Below are 17,965 nucleotides of genomic sequence, written 5' to 3'. Positions count from 1 at the left end.
CTCATCTGACAAAGGGCTAATATCCAGAACCTACAAAGAACTCAAACAAATTGACAAGAAAAAAACAAACAACCCCATCAAAAAGTGGGCAAAGGATATGAACAGACATTTCTCAAAAGAAGACATTCATACAGCCAACAGACACATGAAAAAATGCTCATCATCACTGGCCATCAGAGAAATGCAAATCAAAACCACAATGAGATACCATCTCACACCATTTAGAATGGTGATCATTAAAAAGTCAGGAAACAACAGGTGCTGGAGAGGATGTGGAGAAATAGGAACACTTTTACACTGTTGGTGGGATTGTAAACTAGTTCAACCATTATGGAAAACAGTATGGCGATTCCTCAAGGATCTAGAACTAGAAGTACCATATGACCCAGCCATCCCATTACTGGGTATATACCCAAAGGATTATAAATCATGCTGCTATAAAGACACATGCACACGTATGTTTATTGCGGCACTATTCACAATAGCAAAGACTTGGAATCAACCCAAATGTCCATCAGTGACAGATTGGATTAAGAAAATGTGGCACATATACACCATGGAATACTATGCAGCCATCAAAAAGGATGAGTTTGTGTCCTTTGTAGGGACATGGATGCAGCTGGAAACCATCATTCTTAGCAAACTATCACAAGAACAGAAAACCAAACACCGCATGTTCTCACTCATAGGTGGGAACTGAACAATGAGATCACTTGGACTCGGGAAGGGGAACATCACACACCGGGGCCTATCATGGGGAGGGGGGAGGGGGGAGGGATTGCATTGGGAGTTATACCTGATGTAAATGACGAGTTGATGGGTGCTGACGAGTTGATGGGTGCTGACGAGTTGATGGGTGCAGCACACCAACATGGCACAAGTATACATATGTAACAAACCTGCACGTTATGCACATGTACCCTAGAACTTAAAGTATAATAATAATAATAAATTTAAAAAAAATGTTTCACGTGGTAGGATGGATAATGGTATCCCAAATATGTACATGTTCTAATCCGTGGACTGTGAATATGTTACTTTACATGCAAAATAAACTTTGCCTATGCAAATAAGGTAAGAATCTTGATACAGAAGGATTATCCCAGATTATCCAGGTAGGCTCGATGTAATCACAAGGGTCCTAATGAGAGAGATGAGGAAAGAGTCAGAGGCAGAGGAGCAGATATGATGACAGAAGCAGAGATTAGAGTGATGATGTGGAAGGTGGAGGAAGGGGCCAAAAGCCAAGGAATACAGGCAGCCACTGGAAGCTGAAAGAGACAAGTAAATGGATTTTCCCTTCTGAGCCTCTAGAAGGAACTAGCCCTGCCTGCACCACAACTTTAACCCAGTGAGACCCATTTCAGTCTACTGACCTCCAGAACCATAAGAGAATAAATTTGTGTTGTTTTAAGCCAACTCTCTCCCAAATACTCCCAGATATGCTGTAGAGCCAGAAATGTCCCAAATTAGAAGTATTGCTTTGGATGATATCAATGAAGGACACAATTGTTTTTAACAATTGTGGAAGCTTTTTAAGCTTCCACTGAAATGCAAAGGGAAATGTGTTAGGCAACATTCAGCCTGTTATGCCTTTTTCTGACTGGCTAGCAGAGAGCACGGAAGAGGACCCAAGATGCAGGGATTTCTGGGTCTTGGGGCATGAAATTGATGGGTGGGATCTGTGTGGCTGCATCCAGCAAGTGATGCCTGGGATGAGAGGATGCCACAAGGGAGAGAGCCTGAAAACAAAATCCCATTTATCACACTTCTTGAGTTTTCATCCAGTGAAAAACTCAGTGCTTCGGATGTGAGCATCACCTATGTCACTAATCCAGCTTCAAGCCTGTTCCATAAAGCTCCTGGTGAGCTTAAAGAAAGAACTTTTTGCACTTGTCTAGGCTTACAAACTCTCTGACTTGAGACTGACTTCTCTTTGGTCTACCCTTGTAGTATTTGGTCTCCTTTTGGTATTCCAATATCCACCAACTTCTACTGTCTATTTTGGACTCCTGGTCTCCTCTAACTTCAGCTCTTTGGGCTGCCTGCCAGGCACATTTCTCTTCTTTCTTACAGCCTTGAGTTTCCTCCTTCCAAGAATTCTTTGCCCTAATCTGTAAACCATTGCCACCCAGCCCCTGGCACCAAAGCCACCATTAGACCCTGATTAGGAGACCTCTCAGATTCTTTATGAGATGACCCTGAGAGACAATTATCCTCCACACTGCACACTTTCCAGGGTATTTTGGCCTTCATAATAAGAAAGAGCAGATTTACAGATGAAGGATCTTCAATCCCGAAACCTGCTCTCTGTGTCTGCAATGAATATACTCCATCACTTGCTTTTCCATACCTCTGATCTCACTCCCAGAGCACTGCAACAAAAGTCCAGAAAAGTGAGGGTCTTTGAACCCATTAGCAGCTCCACAAGCCCCATATCCACTTGTAGTTTGATGAAAATGAGAAGCATGGATCTGATCAGTTGGGCCTTTATAGATGCATGTCAGATCTACATGAGTAATATGATCTTCGAGCAACCCAGAAAGGAGAGATTTTCTGTTTCTTAAGTCCCTTGCCTCAGAGTCAATACAGTCAATACAGTCAATACCATCCAAGAAAGGATCTGTAGCCTAGGATATATAACAGATTCACTTATTATGATATCAGGATGCCTGAGGCAAATCCATCCAAATGTGAGTGCTGGCTTCTTAGGAACTGGACAAGTGAGCTCAGGTACTGTAAAGGAGCACCTATGACTTGTTTACCAGGTCTAAGTTGCACAATCACAAGAGCCTAAGAATGTCAAATAATCCACATCAAATTCTCAAATAGCAAGACATGATATGTTCTCAATTCCCAGGCCATGTTTGTTATTAAATGATGTTCTAGCCCTTTGACAATACCTGCTATTAGAACCAGGGCTTGGGTGGTGGTGGAACAGGCCACAGTGGAATAGACAAGACCTGGGAATTCAGGAAGTTTTCCTTGGTCAGGAGAAGCCTGTGGCTGGGACAAGTATGATGTGGTTTGGATGTTTGTCACCTCGAAATCTCATTTTGAAATGTAATTTCCAGTGTTGGAGGTGGGGCCTGATGGGAGGTGATTGAATCATGGGGGAAGCTCCCTCATGAACAGCTTAGCACCATCCACTTGGTGATAAGTGAGTTCTTGCTCAGTTAGTTTGCATGAGATCTGATTGTTTAGAAGAGTCTGGGACTTCCCCCCTCTCTCTCTTTCTCCTGCTCTCACCATGTGACATACCTTGCCTGCTCCTGCTTTACTTTCCACCATGATTGTAAGCTTCCTGAGGCCCTCACCAGAAGCCAAGCAGATGTTGATGCCATGCTTGTACAGCCCACAGAACTGTGAGCCAATTAAACTTCTTTTTTTTTTTATAAATTACCCAGTCTCAGGTATTCCTTTATAGTAACATAAAAATGGACTAACACAAAGATTTAATTCCAAGGTTTAATGATTTGGTTATTACAGGGTTGAGTACATGGTGGTTTGACTCCAAAAGTAGGTTCAGAATCATTCAGACCTAAGAGGGATAAGAGCAGGTAAAATGTGAGAATAAGTATCCCCGGTGACAAACTGAACCAAGAACCTGGCTATTGGCCAAGCAGGAGTGAGGCAGTTGACCAATGGCCATCTAAGTAGTTGGCAATTGCCAGAGTTCATTCAGATTAGCAGCTGGTGAATTATCAAGGAATGATGGAAGTGGGTATTAGGGATTCAGTTCCAGATTCAGGCTAGGAAACAGATTTTTTTTTGTGTAGGAAATCTAGTTCCAGTACTAGGATACCAGGCAAGGAATTAGACACTGGGGACGAAAGACATGGAAGGGCTCCAATTATGAAGGTATATATTTTCTGTGTCAGTAGAAAAATATGACTCAGTGCTGTGTTGCTGAATTATTTTCTTCAAACTTCCTGATTAGTGGCCTCTTCCAGTCTATTATTCACAATATAGCCAGAGTGAGCTTTTCAACACTCTAAGCTGATCGCATTGTTTTAATTGCTCTTAGGATAAAGACCAGATGTGTTATCAATCTCTAGAAGGTTCTGCATGGTTTGGCTCTTGCCTGCCTTTTTAGCCTCATCTCCCACCATTTCTCCTTTCACTCTTGGCACTCTAGCTGCACTGGTTTTCTGTGAAATCCTCAGGTCTCTACTGTGTCTCAGAGCTGTTGCACATTATAATTCCTTCTGCTCAGAGTGTATGTTACCCCTTTTTTCATTCTTCCAGTCTCAATTTAAATGTCACAACATCAGGAAGGTCTTCTCTGATTTGTCTAAAGAAATGACCCCTTATTCTTTATAATGCTTCTACTGACCATCATCATTTACACTTACAAGTCACACCCACTAACCTTGTCTACCGTGACCAGCGAGCTCACCACCTCCTGTGCACCACTTTCATCGGCGTTACCTCTCCAATATCCTGATCATTTCATCACTATTCCCCACCGTCATGCATATCACCACACCCTCTAGCTCCATCCATCACCACCAACCTCATCCACCCCTTCTATAACCCATGCTCCCCTTTGGCCCATCTTTCTACCAGTGCCGATTAGCCACACTCAAAAGCCCCACACATTACCATCAGCCACGCCATCCTTTGCCCATCAAACAGTTCCAATCACTAGCAGCCCTACCTCACCACCCCTCCTAATGAGCACGGGCCCTCCTGCTTATGGTTCAGACATCAGCCAGCTTCAGTAATGTCTTCTTTGACCATTCAGTCTGGATAAGGTCTCCTTGTTTTCACTTCTCATAGCCCCCTCCCTGCCCTTCTTCTTCACAGTTCTGATCACAATGCTAATCATGCAGTACTTTAGGTGGTTGTGCTTAGTGGTTGTCACCCTCACAGGTTTATGTCTATTTGTTCATTGCTATTTTCCTTGTACCTAGACACACAGTATATCTAAAAAAACTTTGCTGAATCTTGTTGTATCAAGTTACAGATTAAAAAGCCCAAAGCTCTAATCAGCTAAATAATGTACTCAGGGTTGCATGTCTAATAAGTGCCAGAGGTGGGATTCAAACCCAGGTCTGGCTGACTATAAATCCTGTGGGTTCTTAACCATTATATCAATGGTTTTTGCCAGTCCAGCAGCATCAGTTCATTTGGGAACTCATTAGAAATGCAAATTCTCAGGTACTGCCTCAGACTTACTGAATCAGAAACCCTGCAGGTGAGGCCCAGCACTTTGTGTTTTAACAGGTCCTCCAGGTGATTCTGAGGCCCAATCAAGTGTGAGAACCACTGCTGTACATGACATTTCCCATTATATGGTTTCCACTTGGTAAAAGATCCATGTTGTTCTCGGTCTATGTAAATAGCCCTAATGCTACCTAGTATGGGGCTCAGTATATGATAGGTCTTTAATAAGTATGTGTTGAATAAGTGAATTGAACTCTTGGGTACATTAGGTTTTGAAAGACATGAGTAGGGTTTCTTTTTTTTTTAATCAAAACCACAGAGGGACAGTGAAAATACCATAGAAAGCCTAATATAAGGGACATGACACTTGCCTGGAGAAAAGTTTTCAAAATGAAATTATTTATTACCTTCTTTCAAACTCCTCCTTTCAGGTCAATCTTTTCTATGAAAAGATTGTCTCTGACCCCTATGGTTCATATTGATAGCCCTCTTATTTGGCTTCTTTGCAGCATTTAGTGTATCACTTAAGCTATGCTTGGATTATATGTGATGATGCATTTTTTTGAGTGTCTCAGATATATAAATCATAGTCTCCATAATGAAACTATATTATCTTTAGCACATGGACTGTGTCTTTTCTTTTGCCTCTTCTAGTTTCTACCATGGCTTTAATATATAGTAAGATGTTGGGATAATATTTTAATAAATTATCCTGTGTGTGTTTGTGTGTCTGTGTGTGTGCTTATACCTAGCCCTTTCAATAGTCAGCAAACACATTCATCACCTAAGAGAAAGGCTGTTATAATAGAAAAGCAGAAGACAAAAAAAAAGTAAATTCGTAGCCTTTGAGTTTTAAAAGCCTATTTCGAATTTCAGGAACTGGAGCTTTCGAGCTTCAAAGGCCCAAGTCCTAAAGAACCCAGAAGATGCACTTCATGATATACACACTAGATTTGAAAGGATACAGGATAAGTTAAAGCCTGTTTTCCTCTTCCCCAAACTAGATGAAGATTCTATCAGATATGAGAAAAGTGAGAATTAGAACAAAAGAGTGAGTCCTTAGTGAGTCCTTTAACAGAGGTGCTGTTACATGATGTTGTGGACCAAGACCCAAATTGAAAAAATATTAATAATACAACCCTCAATGGGGCATGTGAGTAGAGAAATCTGAGAGCAGATAAGACTGTTCCTTGCCTCTCCCCCACATAGAGGTTTCTGAGCAGTTCCCCTGAACCTAGCCTGACACCAGAGCAGTAGTGTCGACTGCACGTATTATATGTCAGAAGACAGGCCTTGAGACCACCTCACAATTCCCTAGACTCTGGGGAGGTATTGGAAAAACCGAGTGTTTTCTAAATACCCACAAGGACATCTTGAGACCTGAGAGAACTTAATCTCAAGGTTAAGAAAGCACAGCAGTGATCTGAGCATCTGTAACTGATGCCTGGGTGGAATTTGAATATCCCTAGAACACATGCAAAGAGAAAACCAAGGCCACACATGACAATCCACCTCTCAGTGGATTCCAGGGTGAACAACAGCAGGCAACTGAAGATCAAACACTTTCCGCTTGTCTTAGCCACAGTCCCAGAGATTGTGGGGAGTGCTTGACTGGAGTTAAGGTTTATACTATTTGGAGGAATGGGGGCTCAAAATAGATTGAGATATTAGAAAAAACATTCTTGTGTATCTGAATTTGTGAGTTGACATTTCTTTCTTCTTCTTCTTCTTTTTTTTTTTTTTTTTAGATGGAGTCTTGCTCTGTTACCCAGGCTGAAGTGCAATGGCGTGATCTCGGCTCACTGCAACCTCTGCTCCTGGTTCAAGCGATTCTCCTGCCTCAGCCCCCTGAGTAGCTGGGATTACAGGTGCATGCCACCATGTCCGGCTAATTTTTATATTTTTAGTAGAGACTGGGTTTTACCATGTTGGTCAGGCTGGTTTCGAACTCCTGACCTCGTGATCCACCTGCCTTGGCCTCCCAAAGTGCTGGGATTACAGGTGTGAGCCACTGTGCCTGGCCGACATTTCTATCAATTCTACCAAGGCACACTATATTTGGTCAATTGGATTGAATTGATGAACAAGATCCTTTTTCCTGAGGACAACATTGAGGAGAAAAGTGAATCAGAAAACAAAGCTGATCAGGTGTGGTGGCTTCCGCCCGTAATCCCACCACTTTGAGAGGCCAAGGCAAGAAGATCACTTGAGCATAAGAGTTTGAGACCAGCCTTGGCAGCACAGTGAGACCTTGTCTCTACAAAAAATAAACAAAATTAGCTGGGTGTGGTGGCACACACTCGTAGTCCCAGCTATTCGGGAGTCTGAGGTGGGAGAGGATCTCTTGAGCCCGGGAGGTTGAGGGGCAATGAGCTGAGATCATACCACTACCACTACCACTGCACTCCAGCCTGGGCAACAGAGCAAGGCCCTGTCTCAAAAACAAACAAACAAAAAGCTCCTGCTGGGGAATTGGGTAAATCATTGAAGTGCTCCTGAGCTGTCTTCGCCTCAGTATGCTTTTAACCCAACACTTCTCAACTTTTCTAGTGCTTGGTAGTGACAGTGGTGTTCCAAATACTGTTATATACCTAGTTAGGCAAAGTAGAGTCTAGCTATAGCCACTCAACTACTTACCAAGGTGGGAGAGTTAACTCAGGCATTTCAGAGTCTTCATACATACTCAGAGATCAAAACAAGAAGAAGTTTTAAAATAACTGTCAGACTCCCAACTGTACACGTATTTACAAATGTATGACTTGATCATTGATTTTTAGCAGATAAACAGAACCAGACAAGTTTATATTTTTAACTAAGTTATAGCGTGAGTATTGCATTTGGAAGGACCATGTTATTTATTAAACTGTGTGAGGCTGCTGTGATTATGCTATAGATAGGCAGAGGTCTCCAGAGTCAATTGGGGTTGTTGAATCACATTCAACGAATGTCCTTGCATCTCAATTGAAGAAGCTTGTTATTGAGGGACTCCCCTGGAGTAATCAATTAAAAGCAGTAGCATTAAGCAGCTAATGGTGCTGGGAAATCAATACTGGTATGGGGAAGAAACAATTCCCTGCAATGATTTCTATGCAAATTCTGATTCTTGTACCTAATGACATTAGGATTCACTAATGACACATAACTCAAGGAATTGCTTCTTTCTCAGTTAAGCATGAAGCACATTTTTGCCCCTACAACCTTGGTGGCCACTTGGGCAGCTTACTTCTGTTTCTGGGAAGCAATAGATTAAGGTAAGACAGCCAAACTTTCTATGGGTCCCTCTTGTGGGAGAGGAGGTCTGATAGAAATACTGACTTTCTGAAGATTGGAATGGGTTCTTGAAAGTGCGAGGACCATTCATTCTTTCATTCAGTGAGCATTTGTCTGCCCTGGCCCTGTACCTTTAACTGCTCCATCCCCACTCATGACAAAGGTAGTCCTATCAAAGATACCTATAGCTCAGCCCAAACTGCTTTGAGACTCTACTTTCTCCCAGAGTAGACTCTACTACTTTCTCCCAATATTAAATCTTGTAGTTGGCATGCATTTTACCCCAAAATATGGAGTGAAATAAATATTTCTTTTATTCTCTAAATATCAATCTGCTCAGAGACCATACCCTCCACCCAGATTTCATAGAACATTTAATCTCAGTCATTGTTGAGGCCTCCATGTCCATGTTAAGTACTAAGCATCTTGGACCATCACAGGGAATCCTCAGGTCCTCAGTTTTCACACTGGTCATCACTGACATACTCATTGTCCAAGCCTGTATGATCTCTTCAAGGCTAGCAGCTCTGCTGCTTCTGGACCAAACTGAGGCACAGGGGATTCTGTCCCGGCTGGGAGTCTTGAACTGGTTTGGGTCTAGTCTTGGATATCACGTTGCCATTTTTCTCCGATGTCCTGTCATCTCCCTGGGCACTGTCAAGGAACAGGGTGTCTATATACTCTACTTGTAGAATCTGTAAAACTCCAGTCTGTTTTGAGAATACTGTCTTGAAGCTCTAGGTACTTCAATATCTCTGTTTTCCAAACCTCAGAGTCACTTCCATTGTAGAACAGTAATATAGCTTTGTTTCCTCTTGCCTTCGCTTTAGAACTCAGCATCCTCTTAACTTTGATCTGGAGCAGTCGAATCTTTGGGTCATATTGTACCAGGTAGGCTGTGTGCATGTATGCATGTATATGTGTGTGTTATGGGGAGGGGTGCTCATTCTTTCTGAATTTTCCCTTTCTCATCCTCCCTTCTCCTCCACACCCTATACCTAGCAAACTTATAACTATACTTCAAGTCTCAGCTTATATGTAGTTCTTTCAGATTAGTTTTGCTTGCTTCTCTACTCTAAATAGTCCCTTTTATACACATGTATAGCACCCTGTAGCTATTCTATGTAGCGCTTGCCATAGTGGTAATGAGTTATTAGGGTGATTGTTAATGTTTGTTTTTTTCCCATGGGTTTGTAAACTCCATGAGAATAAGGACTATTCTTTTCTGTTCATTGTTATGTCCCTATCCCTTCATAAAATATCTGACATTTAGATGTTGTAAACAAATGTTGAATAAATGAAGTGATATCTTTCCATATTTGAGAAGTAACAACAGAGAAATGATTTTCTAATTTTTCATTCTTTAAATTTATATGGTGTTGATAGCTTGTACAATGAAAATAGATAGTGCATGCACTATCATAGCAAAAGAGTTGGCATAAAGTTGTTTATATTATCTTCCTCTTATCTTTTTAACACATAATATCTGTAGTGATGCCTCCTTTTTAATTCCTGATATTTCATTCCTCACGTTGGTAATTTGAGCCCTCTCTTGGTCTTTATTGAAATACAGTAATTATATTAATCTAAAACTTCATTAAGATAAAAGGCAAATTAGAGTGGGAGAAAATATTTATAATATACATAACTTGCAAAGGACTTGTGTCCAGAATATATATAAATAACTCCCATGGATAAATAAAAAATGACAGATAACCTAATTAAAAATTAAGGACTTGATCAGGTATTTCACCAAATAGTATACTGACTTGTTTAGCAAGCATCATTAGTCATTGGGGAAATGCAAATTAAAACCACAATGAGTTACCACTACACGTTTATCAGGATAGTTATCATTAAAAAGACCAACAACAGCAAGTATTGTCAAAGAGTGGAGCTAGTGGAACTCTCATATGCTATTGACTGGAGTGTAAATTGGTACAACGACTTTGGAAAACTGGCAGTATCAATTAAAGTTGAATATATGTGTACCCAATGACCTAATAAATCCATTACTATGCATATACCCAACAGAAATGCACACATTTGCACCAAAAGACATGTGCAAAATGTTCACAGCAGTATTATTTGTAATGGCACAAAACTAAAAATAATCTAAATGTTCATCAACATTAGAATGGATAAATTGTGGTATATTCATACAATGGAATATCACACAGCAATTAATAAGAAAAAAATACTACAACACCAAGCACAATGGGTGAATCTCACACATACAAGATTGAATAAGAAGCCAGAAATAAAAGAGAATACATTTATATCAAGTTCAAGCACAGGGAAAATTAATCTATGGTAATAAAAATTAGAATAATGGTAGAAGACCAAGAGAAACATGAGAGAGACTTTTGGGATGCTGATAATGCTCTGAGTCTTGATCTAGGTGATGGTAATGGGGGTGTGCTTACTTTATAAAAATTACTCTGTATAATTAAGATTTATATTTTTTGTATATTTCAATAAAAGCTTATAACAATAGATAGAATAAATACATTAAAAGAGAGAGTGACACTGGATGAATTTTAATGTTCCTTCTAGCTCTAACATGCTATGAATTTGTGTTTGAAAATGTTTTGAAAATAATAAAATCCTTGACAAGTATAAGGTCTTTTATGATTATCAGTGGTGGTTGACCCTGAATTCCTCATGATTTCCTGATCAAATTGTGAAAAATAATTTTGCTTAAAGTTTTATATATTTGTTTCCCATATGAAAATGTAAGTTACCTACCTTTCTGGCTCTTGTTCACTTCCTAGTTTCTTTGGAATTTTTTGGTGAAGACATTCAATGAACCACCAGAGGCAAATACCATGGAGAGTAATCCTGACTACTTGTATGGTTTGAGTTGGCAAGAATGATGGCAAAGCCTCTGAATGCAAAATGCAAGGTTTAAGGAGAATGCTTCATGGTTCCTTTGAGTCATCTGTGGCTTTGGGTTCCCCAGACTGTGTTTTCTACTTCAATGCATAATGCAGCAGTGGAAATAATAATGATTTTCCTGATCACTTGACCTCCGTTAGGAGTCAATTTTAATGTTAGGGCAAAATAATGCAATAAAAGACAAATAAAATGCATTTAGCATTCATTTCCAAATGTAGTCATTCAAATAGCATCACCTTTATCATTGCCATCACTTTGTTTTTTCCTTAGCCTTACCAGTAAAACTCCATTAATGAATCTATACAGTTGAAAAAGTGGTAGACTTCCTCTGAGAGATGAGGCTTTGGCTTTACTGAAGCCATTGAACTTGCTTAGAACACACTATTCATTTTTTTTCTTGGAAGCTTTTCTCTCTTTCAGATATTCATTAAGAACTCAACTTTCCTAGTGTCTAAATCAAAGTATCGTTTAAAGGTATATCGCCTCCCTAAATTCTTAGCCTGGGAAAAAATGTCAGAAAATTATTTAAATTCATTTAGTGAAGTATTTTAAATGCACATCTTACACTTTTGAGTGAAGTGTAATTTACATTTCATAAAAGTAGAAGCCGAGCAGCAAGCTGTAAGTAATTATCATATAATTAAATGTCTACTATGAAGAGAATGAAAACGTGGGCTCCTTTGTGCCTTTCGTGACTGGGTTATGCAATAGCAAATTAAATTACAGCTCTTTATCTCAGGAAGGCTCCAAGGGACCTACTCAGGGTTTTAAAAAGATACCCCTGAGTTGCCAATATAGTTTCAGCTGAAACCTGAAGCAATCACTTCACTGTCCAAGCAGACCACATGGAAATGGATTCTGTAGCTTTGGTTTTAGAATGGAAACCAAAGTGTCTACTCCTCTCAGTAACTTAGAAAACCCTTTTATCCCTAGGTTAATATTTGTGAATGGGAAACACTAACATGATAATTGGTAATTAATTATTACTGTGGATGAGCTTTATTTATTTAAATTCACAAAGCAGTTGGCTTTAGGGATAATAATCAAATACTAAATGCATTTTTAATTAGTTGAAATACTCATAATCTGATCTTATTTAATAGTCACTTAAAATATGCATTGCGTACTTGCTAAATTCCAGATGCTATGGGGGCATCAAAGGGTCAAAAAAGACATGTTGTCTGCTCTGAAGGTGATTACAGTCAGGAAGGGGATAGAAGCTATGCATACAAAAAATACAATATAAGGCAAAATTAGATAGTTATCAGAGAATCTAAGGTGGAGGAGCTCAGAGGAAGGAGCAATCATTTCTATTTTTGGCTAAGTAGAGCAGGTAAGGTTTCAAGAAAATAGTATTTAATTTGGTGGATAAGGAATAGATTTATTATAGGAGGAGGGATTGAGGAGCCCATGATCAATTATACAGGTAGGAAACCAGCACAGGGTCTTCAGGGAATGAAGTAGAGTAGTTTGTTCCCTTATTCAACAGTCACTGGCAATTTATTTAAATCTGTGCATACAATCGTTAAGTTTTGCAGACTTTCTTCTCAGTCAAAAGCTATAATATGATATTCTTGCTATTTGGAGCATTAGATTCATGTAGGGGTCTAGTGAGAGATATGGATGATGTATTGTTTAATTCCTGCATTGCCATGAAAATACCTGAGATGGGGTAATTTATAAAGAAAAGAGGTTTAATTGGCTCACAGTTCTGCAGGCTGTGCAGGAAGCATGGCAGCATTTGCTCGACTTCTGGAAAGATCAGGAAACTTACAATAATGGCAGAAGGTGAAGGGGGAAGCAGGCACTTTTTATGTAGCAAGAGCAAGAGGAAGAGAGCAAGAAGGGGGAGATGTCACACACTTTTAAACAACCAGATCTCATGAGAACTCCATCATGAGAACAGCACTAGGGAGATAGTGTGAAACGGGTAGCAACTGCTCCCATGATTCAATCACCTCCCACCAGACCCCACCTCCAGCACTGGGGATCACATTTCGACACAAGATTTGGGTGGGGACACAGATGCACACCGTATCAGATGACAGTGGAAGTTGCAGCTGGATTGCAAGGATTGCAAAGACAATTGGGCACCAGTCCAATGAAGATAGACTTTACTTAGAGAATCATTTATTTAAAAATTATTGATGGACTATTGTGTACCCAGCATGTGAAATACAGTCATGAGCATCTTTCCTGCCCATAGGGAAATGAGTTTAGTGCAGGAGATGGTTGAGAGGTGTGAGGGCCCCTCTCTTACAGGATGTGAGGTATTAGGAAAGGCACACCTTCTAGAGATGGAAATGTCTGAGTTGAAACATAAAGGACAGCATAGGCTTTTCTGAGATGAAGATGATAAGAAGGTGTTTCAAGCAGAGAGAACATGTCAAATCACTGAGGTGCAGAGAACCAGAGAGTTCCTGGTCTTGCTGGGCTTGAACCTAGGGTGTGAACTGAGTTGTAGAGAGTCAATGCTATAGGGGTCAAAAAGGGAGAGGCTATTGCAATGATTCAGGTAGAAATGACAAGATCTTGAGTGAAAAATATAGTAGTAGGGAAGAAGGCATACATTTGAGAGATATTTAGGGGGTAGAATTTACACAATTTGGTAATCAGTTGCGTGTAAGTGATGAGGTGGTTAATGGAGAGTGAGTGTGAATCTCAGGATTGAATTTTGGTGTCAGGAAGTGCCATTCATTGAGAGGGGAAACACAGAAGGATAAGACTTGATGGGGAAGTCCTGAGCTCAGTTTTACCTATGTTGAGTGTGAGGTGCCTGTCAGATATCCAAATGAAGATTGGATATATTATTTGGGGTGCAGGAATGTACTTTGTGCTACTGGTATAGTCTTGGAAGTCATCAGTATTAGGAGTTAAAAATCTGAATGTCTACAGGATCCAGACAGGTGACATAAATGAATAATTTTTGGGGGGCTGATACGGGCCTAAGACAAAAGGAAGAGATGAGCACAAGCCCTCCCCACAGACATTCAAGTTAGAAATAAATGTTGGAGGTAGCACCAGGGAAAAGAAAAAAAAATCTTGTAAGCCAGCCAAACAAAACCCAGCTGCAGGCCATATGAATCTTCAAGCAGCCAGTTTTCCATACTTGAGACGTATGTATGCATATAGAGTAGATGTAGCTTTTATGCAGGGGGAATATATAGAGTACAGAAAAAGGGCAAGGACAAAGGTCCCTAGGAGTAACACAAAAAACAAGCAGATACTCCGCTCCGGGTTGGGGAGGGAGAAGAATGAGAGAAGGGAGATAGAGAAGAAAAAGGAGAGGGAGATGGAAAGAAAAACAGAGTATGGTGTCCAGGAAGCAAGAGGAGAAGAAAACTTTCAGGCAGGGAATGGTTAACTGTGTTGAATGCTACAGACTTAGATTAAGATTGTGAACTTTCTATAGGAATTTGTACCATGGAGAGATTGCTAGCTTGAAATGAAACCATTTCAATGGTGTAGTGGGGGGCTAAAGCCAAACTGTAGTGGGCTGAGGATTTAATGGAGGAGAAGAAGTGGAGACTGTGAGTATAGAAAAGTCTTTCAAGAAATTTGGTTGTGAATGTGAGGTGAGCAGTTGGGTGGCAGCTGGCTATTTATCTATGCGTATACACTGAGAGAGACATGAGCATACTTGTATTCTAAAGAGAAAGGATGAAGTTGAAGATGTAAGAATGAGAAGGATCTGTTCAAGAGTTGAGGTCCCTGGAAAGGTGGAAATAGAAGAGATCCAGAGAATAGGTGGAAGGATTAGCCTTGAGATAGAAGAAATGGCACCTTTTCTATGGAAATTGAAGATAATTTCATTTAACAAGGGTTTATGGAGCCTCTGTACCCTGCCAGATACTGTTCTAGGTACTGAAGATGTAGCGGTTTGAGAAACCAGGACAAAAATCCCTGCCTGGATGGAACTTACATTCCAGAAAGAATGAAGTATGTACAAGAGCAAATACATAAAAGCAGGGATGAAACATTGGAAATGTAGTTGAAACATTCTTATTTGATGACCTCAATTTTCTCTGTGACTGAAGGAAGAGATCTTATGGTACTGGACATAAAATATACTGAGTTGGGGTTTGTGTGAAAGAGGGGCCTAGGAACAGAAAAAGAAACTTCTGAGCAGCAACTAGACTCCTACTTGTCTTGCAGTAGAGAAGGGATGCACAAACTTTTTCTGTAAAGGACCGGATAGAATAATATTGTCTATATCTACAAAAGTCTTGCTGGGATGTTGATAGAAATTACATTAAATCTGTTTATCAACTTGGGGAGAATTCGCATCCTTACTGTGCTGAGTTCCCAATCCAGAACATGTTATGTATCTCCATTTATTTAGATTATTTTTTATTTCTTTCATTAGCATTATATAGTTTTCAATGTATAAGTTCCACATGTGTTTTGTTAGATTTGCACTTAAGTATTGGATTTTAAAAGGAATTTAAATGGTACTGTATTTTGAACTTCAGTGCCCACATTTCATTACTGTTACATAGAAATACAATTAATTTTTTTATTATTATCTTCTGTCCTCCAACCTTGCTGAATTCATTTACTAGTTTTGGAGGTTTTTATAGATTCCTTTGGATATTCTATGTAGGCATCTTCAAACCTGGGTAGTTTTATTTATTCTCCATCTGTATGCCTTTTATGTTCTTTACTTTATTGAACTGGCTAGATCTTCTAACATTATGTTGAGTAAGAGTGGTGAAATGGACATCCTTGCTTTGTTCTTAATCTTAGGGGGAAACTATCCAATCTTTCATCATGAAGTATGATGTTAACTTTAGGCTTTATGTAGATGTTCTATATCAAGTTGAGAAAGTTCCTCTCTATATTTTTCTGAGAATGTTTATAGTGAATTGGTATTAATTTTTTCAAACACTTTTCCTGCATTGATCAATATGTTCATACAATATTTCTTCTTTAATCTTTTAATATGGTAAATTACATTAATTGATTTTTGTAATATTGTACCGGCTTTGCATCTGTCTTTATCCATTGTTTGTTGCTATAATAGAATACTATCGGCTAGGTAATTTACAAAGAAAAGAGATTTATTTCACTCATGGTTCTGGAGGCTGGCAAGTCCAAGAGCATGGTGTTGGCATCTGGTGAGGGTAATCTCATGGTGGAAGATATCACATGATGAGGAAGCACACAGGAAAGACAGAGAGAAAAGATGGGGGATAAATTTATTTTTTTAACCAGGAGCCTGTTCCTATGATAACTAACCCACTCCTGTGATAACAGCATTAATCCATGACCTTTTAAAGACCCCACCTCTTAATGTTGTTACAGTGGCAATTAAGTTTCCAATACATGAACTTATGGGGGACACATTGAAACCATAGTATTCTCTCCTGGCCCTCCAAATTCATATTCTTCTCACAAGTAAAGTACATTCATTTTATCCCAATAGTTCCAAAAGTCTTAACTTTTTTTCAGCATCAACTCAAATGTCCTGATATATAATAATGTTTTGTTATCCTAAATGTCTCAGAATAGAGTTGCTTACAAAAAGTGACTCAGCCCACAGTGAAATTGCTAACCCCTCAAAGTGATAAACATATATATATAATGAACTGAAGTGATAAGGCTTACTGTGACCAGGTGCACTCCAGACCTGACAAGAAAGTGAGGCTGAGATAATGACCATGGATACTCCTGTGGAGGGCCATAAAAACAAAGAAACTGACCATGACTAAGATGCCTAAAGAAACTCTGCCCATGAGAACTCCAAGTCCTCTTGGTAATGACTGCTGAAAACTCTGCCTTAGAAGAGCAGAGACTTCCCCCACTGGTCAGCATTTTGAAGGAAATCCAGAGCTGCCCAGTTGGTCTGTCAGTGTGCTGGTCTTCTGAATTACTCGCCATGGTTTGTTCTCTTTCTTAGTACTGCCTTTATGTGTGAAATATATTTGCATGATTATTGGTGTGTGAAAGCCTCACAATAAACCATAAATTTGAAAGCATTTAATTGGCCACTAAGCCTATTTGAAACCTTTCCCCATTTTTGGATTTAGCACAGCTAGGCTGATTCAAACCTGACACAAAAAATCAAAAGTCCAAAGTCTTATCTGAATCAGATATGGGTGAGACTCAAGGTATGATTCATCCTGAGGCAAATTCCTTCCAGCTATGAACCTGTGAAATCAGAACAAGTTGTCTACTTCCAGAAGACAATGTGGGACAGGTATAGGATAGACATTTTGATTCCAAAAGGGAGAAATAGGCAAAAAAAAAAAAAAAAAAAAAAAAAAAAAAAAAAAAAAGAAGAAGTAGTAAGCCCTAAGTAAGTCCAAAACCCAACAGGGAAACATTAAGTCTTAAACCTGGATAATGACCTGCTTTGACTCCATGTATCACTTCCTGGATATACTGAGGTGGGAGTTGGGCCCCAAAGGCCTCAGGCAATATACAGCCCCTATGGCTTTTCAGGACTCAGTCTCTCCAGCAGCTCTCATTGGTAGAAGTTTCATGTCTGCAGTTTTCCCAGGCTGGCATTGCATGTTTGGACCTCTATAGTGCTGAAGTCTTAAGGGAAGCCTTACCCCTGCAGCTCCACTAAGCATTGCCTTAGTGGGGAAGTTCTCTATGGTGGCTCTGCCTTTGTAGTCAGTTT

Source organism: Macaca mulatta, chromosome X (genome assembly GCF_049350105.2).
Source record: "Macaca mulatta isolate MMU2019108-1 chromosome X, T2T-MMU8v2.0, whole genome shotgun sequence".
Taxonomy (NCBI): domain Eukaryota; kingdom Metazoa; phylum Chordata; class Mammalia; order Primates; family Cercopithecidae; genus Macaca; species Macaca mulatta.
This window is presented reverse-complemented; position numbering follows the sequence as displayed.